Raw genomic sequence first — 13875 nt, forward strand, 5'->3', positions numbered from 1 at the left:
TTGACATCAGCCTGGAAAGTTTGGAAGAGTGTGGTGTCTTGGGGAGAAGGATGTAAGGAAGATCGGGCCACTGGTTATATCTTGGCAGAGGGGAATTAGCTCAAATGGTAGAGCGCTCGCTTAGCATGCGAGAGGTAGCGGGATCGATGCCCGCATTCTCCACAAGACTTTGGTTCCAGTTGAGGAGAGACTCATTTAAAAACCATGATAAAATTTGATCATTGGATCAACTCACATCACTGGCTGAAAAGAAGAACTACTGTTGAAAGATTACGGAGAATTGTGGAAGAATGAGCATCCGGCAAGATCTGCCGCAGCATGTGCTCACCCGTTTTAAATTCAACCACGCAGTTATTAAAATTGTTATCTCTCCTCCATTTTTTGTTTAAGGCCATTTATGAAGACATACGCATTGACATTGGATGATTGAGAGCTATTCCCACTGGAGGAATGTAACTTAGGGATCCAAGTAGTCTCATGACAGTGCATAGAGTGATATTGGTGACATGTAAATAATTCAGTACACTGCACTGCGACGAGGATGGGATTCGAACCCACGCGTGCAGAGCACAATGGATTAGCAGTCCATCGCCTTAACCACTCGGCCACCTCGTCAGGTGTTGCACGTTTCCTTTATATCATGTCCGATCTAGGCCATCTCCCAGGGACTTGACATCAGCCTGGAAAGTTTGGAAGAGTGTGGTGTCTTGGGGAGAAGGATGTAAGGAAGATCGGGCCACTGGTTATATCTTGGCAGAGGGGAATTAGCTCAAATGGTAGAGCGCTCGCTTAGCATGCGAGAGGTAGCGGGATCGATGCCCGCATTCTCCACAAGACTTTGGTTCCAGTTGAGGAGAGACTCATTTAAAAACCATGATAAAATTTGATCATTGGATCAACTCACATCACTGGCTGAAAAGAAGAACTACTGTTGAAAGATTACGGAGAATTGTGGAAGAATGAGCATCCGGCAAGATCTGCCGCAGCATGTGCTCACCCGTTTTAAATTCAACCACGCAGTTATTAAAATTGTTATCTCTCCTCCATTTTTTGTTTAAGGCCATTTATGAAGACATACGCATTGACATTGGATGATTGAGAGCTATTCCCACTGGAGGAATGTAACTTAGGGATCCAAGTAGTCTCATGACAGTGCATAGAGTGATATTGGTGACATGTAAATAATTCAGTACACTGCACTGCGACGAGGATGGGATTCGAACCCACGCGTGCAGAGCACAATGGATTAGCAGTCCATCGCCTTAACCACTCGGCCACCTCGTCAGGTGTTGCACGTTTCCTTTATATCATGTCCGATCTAGGCCATCTCCCAGGGACTTGACATCAGCCTGGAAAGTTTGGAAGAGTGTGGTGTCTTGGGGAGAAGGATGTAAGGAAGATCGGGCCACTGGTTATATCTTGGCAGAGGGGAATTAGCTCAAATGGTAGAGCGCTCGCTTAGCATGCGAGAGGTAGCGGGATTGATGCCCGCATTCTCCACAAGACTTTGGTTTCCAGTTGAGGAGAGACTCATTTAAAACCCATGATAAAATTTGATCATTGGATCAACTCACATCACTGGCTGAAAAGAAGAACTACTGTTGAAAGATTACGGAGAATTGTGGAAGAATGAGCATCCGGCAAGATCTGCCGCAGCATGTGCTCACCCGTTTTAAATTCAACCACGCAGTTATTAAAATTGTAATCTCTCCTCCCTTTTTTGTTTAAGGCCATTTATGAAGACATACGCATTGACATTGGACGATTGAGAGCTATTCCCACTGGAGGAATGTAACTTAGGGATCCAAGTAGTCTCATGACAGTGCATAGAGTGATATTGGTGACATGTAAATAATTCAGTACACTGCACTGCGACGAGGATGGGATTCGAACCCACGCGTGCAGAGCACAATGGATTAGCAGTCCATCGCCTTAACCACTCGGCAACCTCGTCAGGTGTTGCACATTTCCTTTATATCATGTCCGATCTAGGCCATCTCCCAGGGACTTGACATCAGCCTGGAAAGTTTGGAAGAGTGTGGTGTCTTGGGGAGAAGGATGTAAGGAAGATCGGGCCACTGGTTATATCTTGGCAGAGGGGAATTAGCTCAAATGGTAGAGCGCTCGCTTAGCATGCGAGAGGTAGCGGGATCGATGCCCGCATTCTCCACAAGACTTTGGTTCCAGTTGAGGAGAGACTCATTTAAAAACCATGATAAAATTTAATCATTGGATCAACTCACATCACTGGCTGAAAAGAAGAACTACTGTTGAAAGATTACGGAGAATTGTGGAAGAATGAGCATCCGGCAAGATCTGCCGCAGCATGTGCTCACCCGTTTTAAATTCAACCACGCAGTTATTAAAATTGTAATCTCTCCTCCATTTTTTGTTTAAGGCCATTTATGAAGACATACGCATTGACATTGGATGATTGAGAGCTATTCCCACTGGAGGAATGTAACTTAGGGATCCAAGTAGTCTCATGACAGTGCATAGAGTGATATTGGTAACATGTAAATAATTCAGTACACTGCACTGCGACGAGGATGGGATTCGAACCCACGCGTGCAGAGCACAATGGATTAGCAGTCCATCGCCTTAACCACTCGGCCACCTCGTCAGGTGTTGCACGTTTCCTTTATATCATGTCCGATCTAGGCCATCTCCCAGGGACTTGACATCAGCCTGGAAAGTTTGGAAGAGTGTGGTGTCTTGGGGAGAATGATGTAAGGAAGATCGGGCCACTGGTTATATCTTGGCAGAGGGGAATTAGCTCAAATGGTAGAGCGCTCGCTTAGCATGCGAGAGGTAGCGGGATCGATGCCCGCATTCTCCACAAGACTTTGGTTCCAGTTGAGGAGAGACTCATTTAAAAACCATGATAAAATTTGATCATTGGATCAACTCACATCACTGGCTGAAAAGAAGAACTACTGTTGAAAGATTACGGAGAATTGTGGAAGAATGAGCATCCGGCAAGATCTGCCGCAGCATGTGCTCACCCGTTTTAAATTCAACCACGCAGTTATTAAAATTGTAATCTCTCCTCCATTTTTTGTTTAAGGCCATTTATGAAGACATACGCATTGACATTGGATGATTGAGAGCTATTCCCACTGGAGGAATGTAACTTAGGGATCCAAGTAGTCTCATGACAGTGCATAGAGTGATATTGGTGACATGTAAATAATTCAGTACACTGCACTGCGACGAGGATGGGATTCGAACCCACGCGTGCAGAGCACAATGGATTAGCAGTCTATCGCCTTAACCACTCGGCCACCTCGTCAGGTGTTGCACGTTTCCTTTATATCATGTCCGATCTAGGCCATCTCCCAGGGACTTGACATCAGCCTGGAAAGTTTGGAAGAGTGTGGTGTCTTGGGGAGAAGGATGTAAGGAAGATTGGGCCACTGGTTATATCTTGGCAGAGGGGAATTAGCTCAAATGGTAGAGCGCTCGCTTAGCATGCGAGAGGTAGCGGGATCGATGCCCGCATTCTCCACAAGACTTTGGTTCCAGTTGAGGAGAGACTCATTTAAAAACCATGATAAAATTTGATCATTGGATCAACTCACATCACTGGCTGAAAAGAAGAACTACTGTTGAAAGATTACGGAGAATTCTGGAAGAATGAGCATCCGGCAAGATCTGCCGCAGCATGTGCTCACCCGTTTTAAATTCAACCACGCAGTTATTAAAATTGTAATCTCTCCTCCATTTTTTGTTTAAGGCCATTTATGAAGACATACGCATTGACATTGGATGATTGAGAGCTATTCCCACTGGAGGAATGTAACTTAGGGATCCAAGTAGTCTCATGACAGTGCATAGAGTGATATTGGTGACATGTAAATAATTCAGTACACTGCACTGCGACGAGGATGGGATTCGAACCCACGCGTGCAGAGCACAATGGATTAGCAGTCCATCGCCTTAACCACTCGGCCACCTCGTCAGGTGTTGCACGTTTCCTTTATATCATGTCCGATCTAGGCCATCTCCCAGGGACTTGACATCAGCCTGGAAAGTTTGGAAGAGTGTGGTGTCTTGGGGAGAAGGATGTAAGGAAGATCGGGCCACTGGTTATATCTTGGCAGAGGGGAATTAGCTCAAATGGTAGAGCGCTCGCTTAGCATGCGAGAGGTAGCGGGATCGATGCCCGCATTCTCCACAAGACTTTGGTTCCAGTTGAGGAGAGACTCATTTAAAAACCATGATAAAATTTGATCATTGGATCAACTCACATCACTGGCTGAAAAGAAGAACTACTGTTGAAAGATTACGGAGAATTGTGGAAGAATGAGCATCCGGCAAGATCTGCCGCAGCATGTGCTCACCCGTTTTAAATTCAACCACGCAGTTATTAAAATTGTAATCTCTCCTCCATTTTTTGTTTAAGGCCATTTATGAAGACATACGCATTGACATTGGATGATTGAGAGCTATTCCCACTGGAGGAATGTAACTTAGGGATCCAAGTAGTCTCATGACAGTGCATAGAGTGATATTGGTGACATGTAAATAATTCAGTACACTGCACTGCGACGAGGATGGGATTCGAACCCACGCGTGCAGAGCACAATGGATTAGCAGTCTATCGCCTTAACCACTCGGCCACCTCGTCAGGTGTTGCACGTTTCCTTTATATCATGTCCGATCTAGGCCATCTCCCAGGGACTTGACATCAGCCTGGAAAGTTTGGAAGAGTGTGGTGTCTTGGGGAGAAGGATGTAAGGAAGATCGGGCCACTGGTTATATCTTGGCAGAGGGGAATTAGCTCAAATGGTAGAGCGCTCGCTTAGCATGCGAGAGGTAGCGGGATCGATGCCCGCATTCTCCACAAGACTTTGGTTCCAGTTGAGGAGAGACTCATTTAAAAACCATGATAAAATTTGATCATTGGATCAACTCACATCACTGGCTGAAAAGAAGAACTACTGTTGAAAGATTACGGAGAATTGTGGAAGAATGAGCATCCGGCAAGATCTGCCGCAGCATGTGCTCACCCGTTTTAAATTCAACCACGCAGTTATTAAAATTGTAATCTCTCCTCCATTTTTTGTTTAAGGCCATTTATGAAGACATACGCATTGACATTGGATGATTGAGAGCTATTCCCACTGGAGGAATGTAACTTAGGGATCCAAGTAGTCTCATGACAGTGCATAGAGTGATATTGGTGACATGTAAATAATTCAGTACACTGCACTGCGACGAGGATGGGATTCGAACCCACGCGTGCAGAGCACAATGGATTAGCAGTCCATCGCCTTAACCACTCGGCCACCTCGTCAGGTGTTGCACGTTTCCTTTATATCATGTCCGATCTAGGCCATCTCCCAGGGACTTGACATCAGCCTGGAAAGTTTGGAAGAGTGTGGTGTCTTGGGGAGAAGGATGTAAGGAAGATCGGGCCACTGGTTATATCTTGGCAGAGGGGAATTAGCTCAAATGGTAGAGCGCTCGCTTAGCATGCGAGAGGTAGCGGGATTGATGCCCGCATTCTCCACAAGACTTTGGTTTCCAGTTGAGGAGAGACTCATTTAAAACCCATGATAAAATTTGATCATTGGATCAACTCACATCACTGGCTGAAAAGAAGAACTACTGTTGAAAGATTACGGAGAATTGTGGAAGAATGAGCATCCGGCAAGATCTGCCGCAGCATGTGCTCACCCGTTTTAAATTCAACCACGCAGTTATTAAAATTGTAATCTCTCCTCCCTTTTTTGTTTAAGGCCATTTATGAAGACATACGCATTGACATTGGACGATTGAGAGCTATTCCCACTGGAGGAATGTAACTTAGGGATCCAAGTAGTCTCATGACAGTGCATAGAGTGATATTGGTGACATGTAAATAATTCAGTACACTGCACTGCGACGAGGATGGGATTCGAACCCACGCGTGCAGAGCACAATGGATTAGCAGTCCATCGCCTTAACCACTCGGCAACCTCGTCAGGTGTTGCACATTTCCTTTATATCATGTCCGATCTAGGCCATCTCCCAGGGACTTGACATCAGCCTGGAAAGTTTGGAAGAGTGTGGTGTCTTGGGGAGAAGGATGTAAGGAAGATCGGGCCACTGGTTATATCTTGGCAGAGGGGAATTAGCTCAAATGGTAGAGCGCTCGCTTAGCATGCGAGAGGTAGCGGGATCGATGCCCGCATTCTCCACAAGACTTTGGTTCCAGTTGAGGAGAGACTCATTTAAAAACCATGATAAAATTTGATCATTGGATCAACTCACATCACTGGCTGAAAAGAAGAACTACTGTTGAAAGATTACGGAGAATTGTGGAAGAATGAGCATCCGGCAAGATCTGCCGCAGCATGTGCTCACCCGTTTTAAATTCAACCACGCAGTTATTAAAATTGTAATCTCTCCTCCATTTTTTGTTTAAGGCCATTTATGAAGACATACGCATTGACATTGGATGATTGAGAGCTATTCCCACTGGAGGAATGTAACTTAGGGATCCAAGTAGTCTCATGACAGTGCATAGAGTGATATTGGTGACATGTAAATAATTCAGTACACTGCACTGCGACGAGGATGGGATTCGAACCCACGCGTGCAGAGCACAATGGATTAGCAGTCTATCGCCTTAACCACTCGGCCACCTCGTCAGGTGTTGCACGTTTCCTTTATATCATGTCCGATCTAGGCCATCTCCCAGGGACTTGACATCAGCCTGGAAAGTTTGGAAGAGTGTGGTGTCTTGGGGAGAAGGATGTAAGGAAGATCGGGCCACTGGTTATATCTTGGCAGAGGGGAATTAGCTCAAATGGTAGAGCGCTCGCTTAGCATGCGAGAGGTAGCGGGATCGATGCCCGCATTCTCCACAAGACTTTGGTTCCAGTTGAGGAGAGACTCATTTAAAAACCATGATAAAATTTGATCATTGGATCAACTCACATCACTGGCTGAAAAGAAGAACTACTGTTGAAAGATTACGGAGAATTGTGGAAGAATGAGCATCCGGCAAGATCTGCCGCAGCATGTGCTCACCCGTTTTAAATTCAACCACGCAGTTATTAAAATTGTAATCTCTCCTCCATTTTTTGTTTAAGGCCATTTATGAAGACATACGCATTGACATTGGATGATTGAGAGCTATTCCCACTGGAGGAATGTAACTTAGGGATCCAAGTAGTCTCATGACAGTGCATAGAGTGATATTGGTGACATGTAAATAATTCAGTACACTGCACTGCGACGAGGATGGGATTCGAACCCACGCGTGCAGAGCACAATGGATTAGCAGTCCATCGCCTTAACCACTCGGCCACCTCGTCAGGTGTTGCACGTTTCCTTTATATCATGTCCGATCTAGGCCATCTCCCAGGGACTTGACATCAGCCTGGAAAGTTTGGAAGAGTGTGGTGTCTTGGGGAGAAGGATGTAAGGAAGATCGGGCCACTGGTTATATCTTGGCAGAGGGGAATTAGCTCAAATGGTAGAGCGCTCGCTTAGCATGCGAGAGGTAGCGGGATTGATGCCCGCATTCTCCACAAGACTTTGGTTTCCAGTTGAGGAGAGACTCATTTAAAACCCATGATAAAATTTGATCATTGGATCAACTCACATCACTGGCTGAAAAGAAGAACTACTGTTGAAAGATTACGGAGAATTGTGGAAGAATGAGCATCCGGCAAGATCTGCCGCAGCATGTGCTCACCCGTTTTAAATTCAACCACGCAGTTATTAAAATTGTAATCTCTCCTCCCTTTTTTGTTTAAGGCCATTTATGAAGACATACGCATTGACATTGGACGATTGAGAGCTATTCCCACTGGAGGAATGTAACTTAGGGATCCAAGTAGTCTCATGACAGTGCATAGAGTGATATTGGTGACATGTAAATAATTCAGTACACTGCACTGCGACGAGGATGGGATTCGAACCCACGCGTGCAGAGCACAATGGATTAGCAGTCCATCGCCTTAACCACTCGGCCACCTCGTCAGGTGTTGCACGTTTCCTTTATATCATGTCCGATCTAGGCCATCTCCCAGGGACTTGACATCAGCCTGGAAAGTTTGGAAGAGTGTGGTGTCTTGGGGAGAAGGATGTAAGGAAGATCGGGCCACTGGTTATATCTTGGCAGAGGGGAATTAGCTCAAATGGTAGAGCGCTCGCTTAGCATGCGAGAGGTAGCGGGATCGATGCCCGCATTCTCCACAAGACTTTGGTTCCAGTTGAGGAGAGACTCATTTAAAAACCATGATAAAATTTGATCATTGGATCAACTCACATCACTGGCTGAAAAGAAGAACTACTGTTGAAAGATTACGGAGAATTGTGGAAGAATGAGCATCCGGCAAGATCTGCCGCAGCATGTGCTCACCCGTTTTAAATTCAACCACGCAGTTATTAAAATTGTTATCTCTCCTCCATTTTTTGTTTAAGGCCATTTATGAAGACATACGCATTGACATTGGATGATTGAGAGCTATTCCCACTGGAGGAATGTAACTTAGGGATCCAAGTAGTCTCATGACAGTGCATAGAGTGATATTGGTGACATGTAAATAATTCAGTACACTGCACTGCGACGAGGATGGGATTCGAACCCACGCGTGCAGAGCACAATGGATTAGCAGTCCATCGCCTTAACCACTCGGCCACCTCGTCAGGTGTTGCACGTTTCCTTTATATCATGTCCGATCTAGGCCATCTCCCAGGGACTTGACATCAGCCTGGAAAGTTTGGAAGAGTGTGGTGTCTTGGGGAGAAGGATGTAAGGAAGATCGGGCCACTGGTTATATCTTGGCAGAGGGGAATTAGCTCAAATGGTAGAGCGCTCGCTTAGCATGCGAGAGGTAGCGGGATCGATGCCCGCATTCTCCACAAGACTTTGGTTCCAGTTGAGGAGAGACTCATTTAAAAACCATGATAAAATTTGATCATTGGATCAACTCACATCACTGGCTGAAAAGAAGAACTACTGTTGAAAGATTACGGAGAATTGTGGAAGAATGAGCATCCGGCAAGATCTGCCGCAGCATGTGCTCACCCGTTTTAAATTCAACCACGCAGTTATTAAAATTGTTATCTCTCCTCCATTTTTTGTTTAAGGCCATTTATGAAGACATACGCATTGACATTGGATGATTGAGAGCTATTCCCACTGGAGGAATGTAACTTAGGGATCCAAGTAGTCTCATGACAGTGCATAGAGTGATATTGGTGACATGTAAATAATTCAGTACACTGCACTGCGACGAGGATGGGATTCGAACCCACGCGTGCAGAGCACAATGGATTAGCAGTCCATCGCCTTAACCACTCGGCCACCTCGTCAGGTGTTGCACGTTTCCTTTATATCATGTCCGATCTAGGCCATCTCCCAGGGACTTGACATCAGCCTGGAAAGTTTGGAAGAGTGTGGTGTCTTGGGGAGAATGATGTAAGGAAGATCGGGCCACTGGTTATATCTTGGCAGAGGGGAATTAGCTCAAATGGTAGAGCGCTCGCTTAGCATGCGAGAGGTAGCGGGATTGATGCCCGCATTCTCCACAAGACTTTGGTTTCCAGTTGAGGAGAGACTCATTTAAAACCCATGATAAAATTTGATCATTGGATCAACTCACATCACTGGCTGAAAAGAAGAACTACTGTTGAAAGATTACGGAGAATTGTGGAAGAATGAGCATCCGGCAAGATCTGCCGCAGCATGTGCTCACCCGTTTTAAATTCAACCACGCAGTTATTAAAATTGTAATCTCTCCTCCATTTTTTGTTTAAGGCCATTTATGAAGACATACGCATTGACATTGGATGATTGAGAGCTATTCCCACTGGAGGAATGTAACTTAGGGATCCAAGTAGTCTCATGACAGTGCATAGAGTGATATTGGTGACATGTAAATAATTCAGTACACTGCACTGCGACGAGGATGGGATTCGAACCCACGCGTGCAGAGCACAATGGATTAGCAGTCTATCGCCTTAACCACTCGGCCACCTCGTCAGGTGTTGCACGTTTCCTTTATATCATGTCCGATCTAGGCCATCTCCCAGGGACTTGACATCAGCCTGGAAAGTTTGGAAGAGTGTGGTGTCTTGGGGAGAAGGATGTAAGGAAGATTGGGCCACTGGTTATATCTTGGCAGAGGGGAATTAGCTCAAATGGTAGAGCGCTCGCTTAGCATGCGAGAGGTAGCGGGATCGATGCCCGCATTCTCCACAAGACTTTGGTTCCAGTTGAGGAGAGACTCATTTAAAAACCATGATAAAATTTGATCATTGGATCAACTCACATCACTGGCTGAAAAGAAGAACTACTGTTGAAAGATTACGGAGAATTCTGGAAGAATGAGCATCCGGCAAGATCTGCCGCAGCATGTGCTCACCCGTTTTAAATTCAACCACGCAGTTATTAAAATTGTAATCTCTCCTCCATTTTTTGTTTAAGGCCATTTATGAAGACATACGCATTGACATTGGATGATTGAGAGCTATTCCCACTGGAGGAATGTAACTTAGGGATCCAAGTAGTCTCATGACAGTGCATAGAGTGATATTGGTGACATGTAAATAATTCAGTACACTGCACTGCGACGAGGATGGGATTCGAACCCACGCGTGCAGAGCACAATGGATTAGCAGTCCATCGCCTTAACCACTCGGCCACCTCGTCAGGTGTTGCACGTTTCCTTTATATCATGTCCGATCTAGGCCATCTCCCAGGGACTTGACATCAGCCTGGAAAGTTTGGAAGAGTGTGGTGTCTTGGGGAGAAGGATGTAAGGAAGATCGGGCCACTGGTTATATCTTGGCAGAGGGGAATTAGCTCAAATGGTAGAGCGCTCGCTTAGCATGCGAGAGGTAGCGGGATCGATGCCCGCATTCTCCACAAGACTTTGGTTCCAGTTGAGGAGAGACTCATTTAAAAACCATGATAAAATTTGATCATTGGATCAACTCACATCACTGGCTGAAAAGAAGAACTACTGTTGAAAGATTACGGAGAATTGTGGAAGAATGAGCATCCGGCAAGATCTGCCGCAGCATGTGCTCACCCGTTTTAAATTCAACCACGCAGTTATTAAAATTGTAATCTCTCCTCCATTTTTTGTTTAAGGCCATTTATGAAGACATACGCATTGACATTGGATGATTGAGAGCTATTCCCACTGGAGGAATGTAACTTAGGGATCCAAGTAGTCTCATGACAGTGCATAGAGTGATATTGGTGACATGTAAATAATTCAGTACACTGCACTGCGACGAGGATGGGATTCGAACCCACGCGTGCAGAGCACAATGGATTAGCAGTCTATCGCCTTAACCACTCGGCCACCTCGTCAGGTGTTGCACGTTTCCTTTATATCATGTCCGATCTAGGCCATCTCCCAGGGACTTGACATCAGCCTGGAAAGTTTGGAAGAGTGTGGTGTCTTGGGGAGAAGGATGTAAGGAAGATCGGGCCACTGGTTATATCTTGGCAGAGGGGAATTAGCTCAAATGGTAGAGCGCTCGCTTAGCATGCGAGAGGTAGCGGGATCGATGCCCGCATTCTCCACAAGACTTTGGTTCCAGTTGAGGAGAGACTCATTTAAAAACCATGATAAAATTTGATCATTGGATCAACTCACATCACTGGCTGAAAAGAAGAACTACTGTTGAAAGATTACGGAGAATTGTGGAAGAATGAGCATCCGGCAAGATCTGCCGCAGCATGTGCTCACCCGTTTTAAATTCAACCACGCAGTTATTAAAATTGTAATCTCTCCTCCATTTTTTGTTTAAGGCCATTTATGAAGACATACGCATTGACATTGGATGATTGAGAGCTATTCCCACTGGAGGAATGTAACTTAGGGATCCAAGTAGTCTCATGACAGTGCATAGAGTGATATTGGTGACATGTAAATAATTCAGTACACTGCACTGCGACGAGGATGGGATTCGAACCCACGCGTGCAGAGCACAATGGATTAGCAGTCCATCGCCTTAACCACTCGGCCACCTCGTCAGGTGTTGCACGTTTCCTTTATATCATGTCCGATCTAGGCCATCTCCCAGGGACTTGACATCAGCCTGGAAAGTTTGGAAGAGTGTGGTGTCTTGGGGAGAAGGATGTAAGGAAGATCGGGCCACTGGTTATATCTTGGCAGAGGGGAATTAGCTCAAATGGTAGAGCGCTCGCTTAGCATGCGAGAGGTAGCGGGATTGATGCCCGCATTCTCCACAAGACTTTGGTTTCCAGTTGAGGAGAGACTCATTTAAAACCCATGATAAAATTTGATCATTGGATCAACTCACATCACTGGCTGAAAAGAAGAACTACTGTTGAAAGATTACGGAGAATTGTGGAAGAATGAGCATCCGGCAAGATCTGCCGCAGCATGTGCTCACCCGTTTTAAATTCAACCACGCAGTTATTAAAATTGTAATCTCTCCTCCCTTTTTTGTTTAAGGCCATTTATGAAGACATACGCATTGACATTGGACGATTGAGAGCTATTCCCACTGGAGGAATGTAACTTAGGGATCCAAGTAGTCTCATGACAGTGCATAGAGTGATATTGGTGACATGTAAATAATTCAGTACACTGCACTGCGACGAGGATGGGATTCGAACCCACGCGTGCAGAGCACAATGGATTAGCAGTCCATCGCCTTAACCACTCGGCAACCTCGTCAGGTGTTGCACATTTCCTTTATATCATGTCCGATCTAGGCCATCTCCCAGGGACTTGACATCAGCCTGGAAAGTTTGGAAGAGTGTGGTGTCTTGGGGAGAAGGATGTAAGGAAGATCGGGCCACTGGTTATATCTTGGCAGAGGGGAATTAGCTCAAATGGTAGAGCGCTCGCTTAGCATGCGAGAGGTAGCGGGATCGATGCCCGCATTCTCCACAAGACTTTGGTTCCAGTTGAGGAGAGACTCATTTAAAAACCATGATAAAATTTGATCATTGGATCAACTCACATCACTGGCTGAAAAGAAGAACTACTGTTGAAAGATTACGGAGAATTGTGGAAGAATGAGCATCCGGCAAGATCTGCCGCAGCATGTGCTCACCCGTTTTAAATTCAACCACGCAGTTATTAAAATTGTAATCTCTCCTCCCTTTTTTGTTTAAGGCCATTTATGAAGACATACGCATTGACATTGGACGATTGAGAGCTATTCCCACTGGAGGAATGTAACTTAGGGATCCAAGTAGTCTCATGACAGTGCATAGAGTGATATTGGTGACATGTAAATAATTCAGTACACTGCACTGCGACGAGGATGGGATTCGAACCCACGCGTGCAGAGCACAATGGATTAGCAGTCCATCGCCTTAACCACTCGGCAACCTCGTCAGGTGTTGCACATTTCCTTTATATCATGTCCGATCTAGGCCATCTCCCAGGGACTTGACATCAGCCTGGAAAGTTTGGAAGAGTGTGGTGTCTTGGGGAGAAGGATGTAAGGAAGATCGGGCCACTGGTTATATCTTGGCAGAGGGGAATTAGCTCAAATGGTAGAGCGCTCGCTTAGCATGCGAGAGGTAGCGGGATCGATGCCCGCATTCTCCACAAGACTTTGGTTCCAGTTGAGGAGAGACTCATTTAAAAACCATGATAAAATTTGATCATTGGATCAACTCACATCACTGGCTGAAAAGAAGAACTACTGTTGAAAGATTACGGAGAATTGTGGAAGAATGAGCATCCGGCAAGATCTGCCGCAGCATGTGCTCACCCGTTTTAAATTCAACCACGCAGTTATTAAAATTGTAATCTCTCCTCCATTTTTTGTTTAAGGCCATTTATGAAGACATACGCATTGACATTGGATGATTGAGAGCTATTCCCACTGGAGGAATGTAACTTAGGGATCCAAGTAGTCTCATGACAGTGCATA

Source organism: Eutrigla gurnardus (assembly GCF_963514095.1).
Source record: "Eutrigla gurnardus genome assembly, chromosome: 18".
Taxonomy (NCBI): Eukaryota; Metazoa; Chordata; class Actinopteri; order Perciformes; family Triglidae; genus Eutrigla; species Eutrigla gurnardus.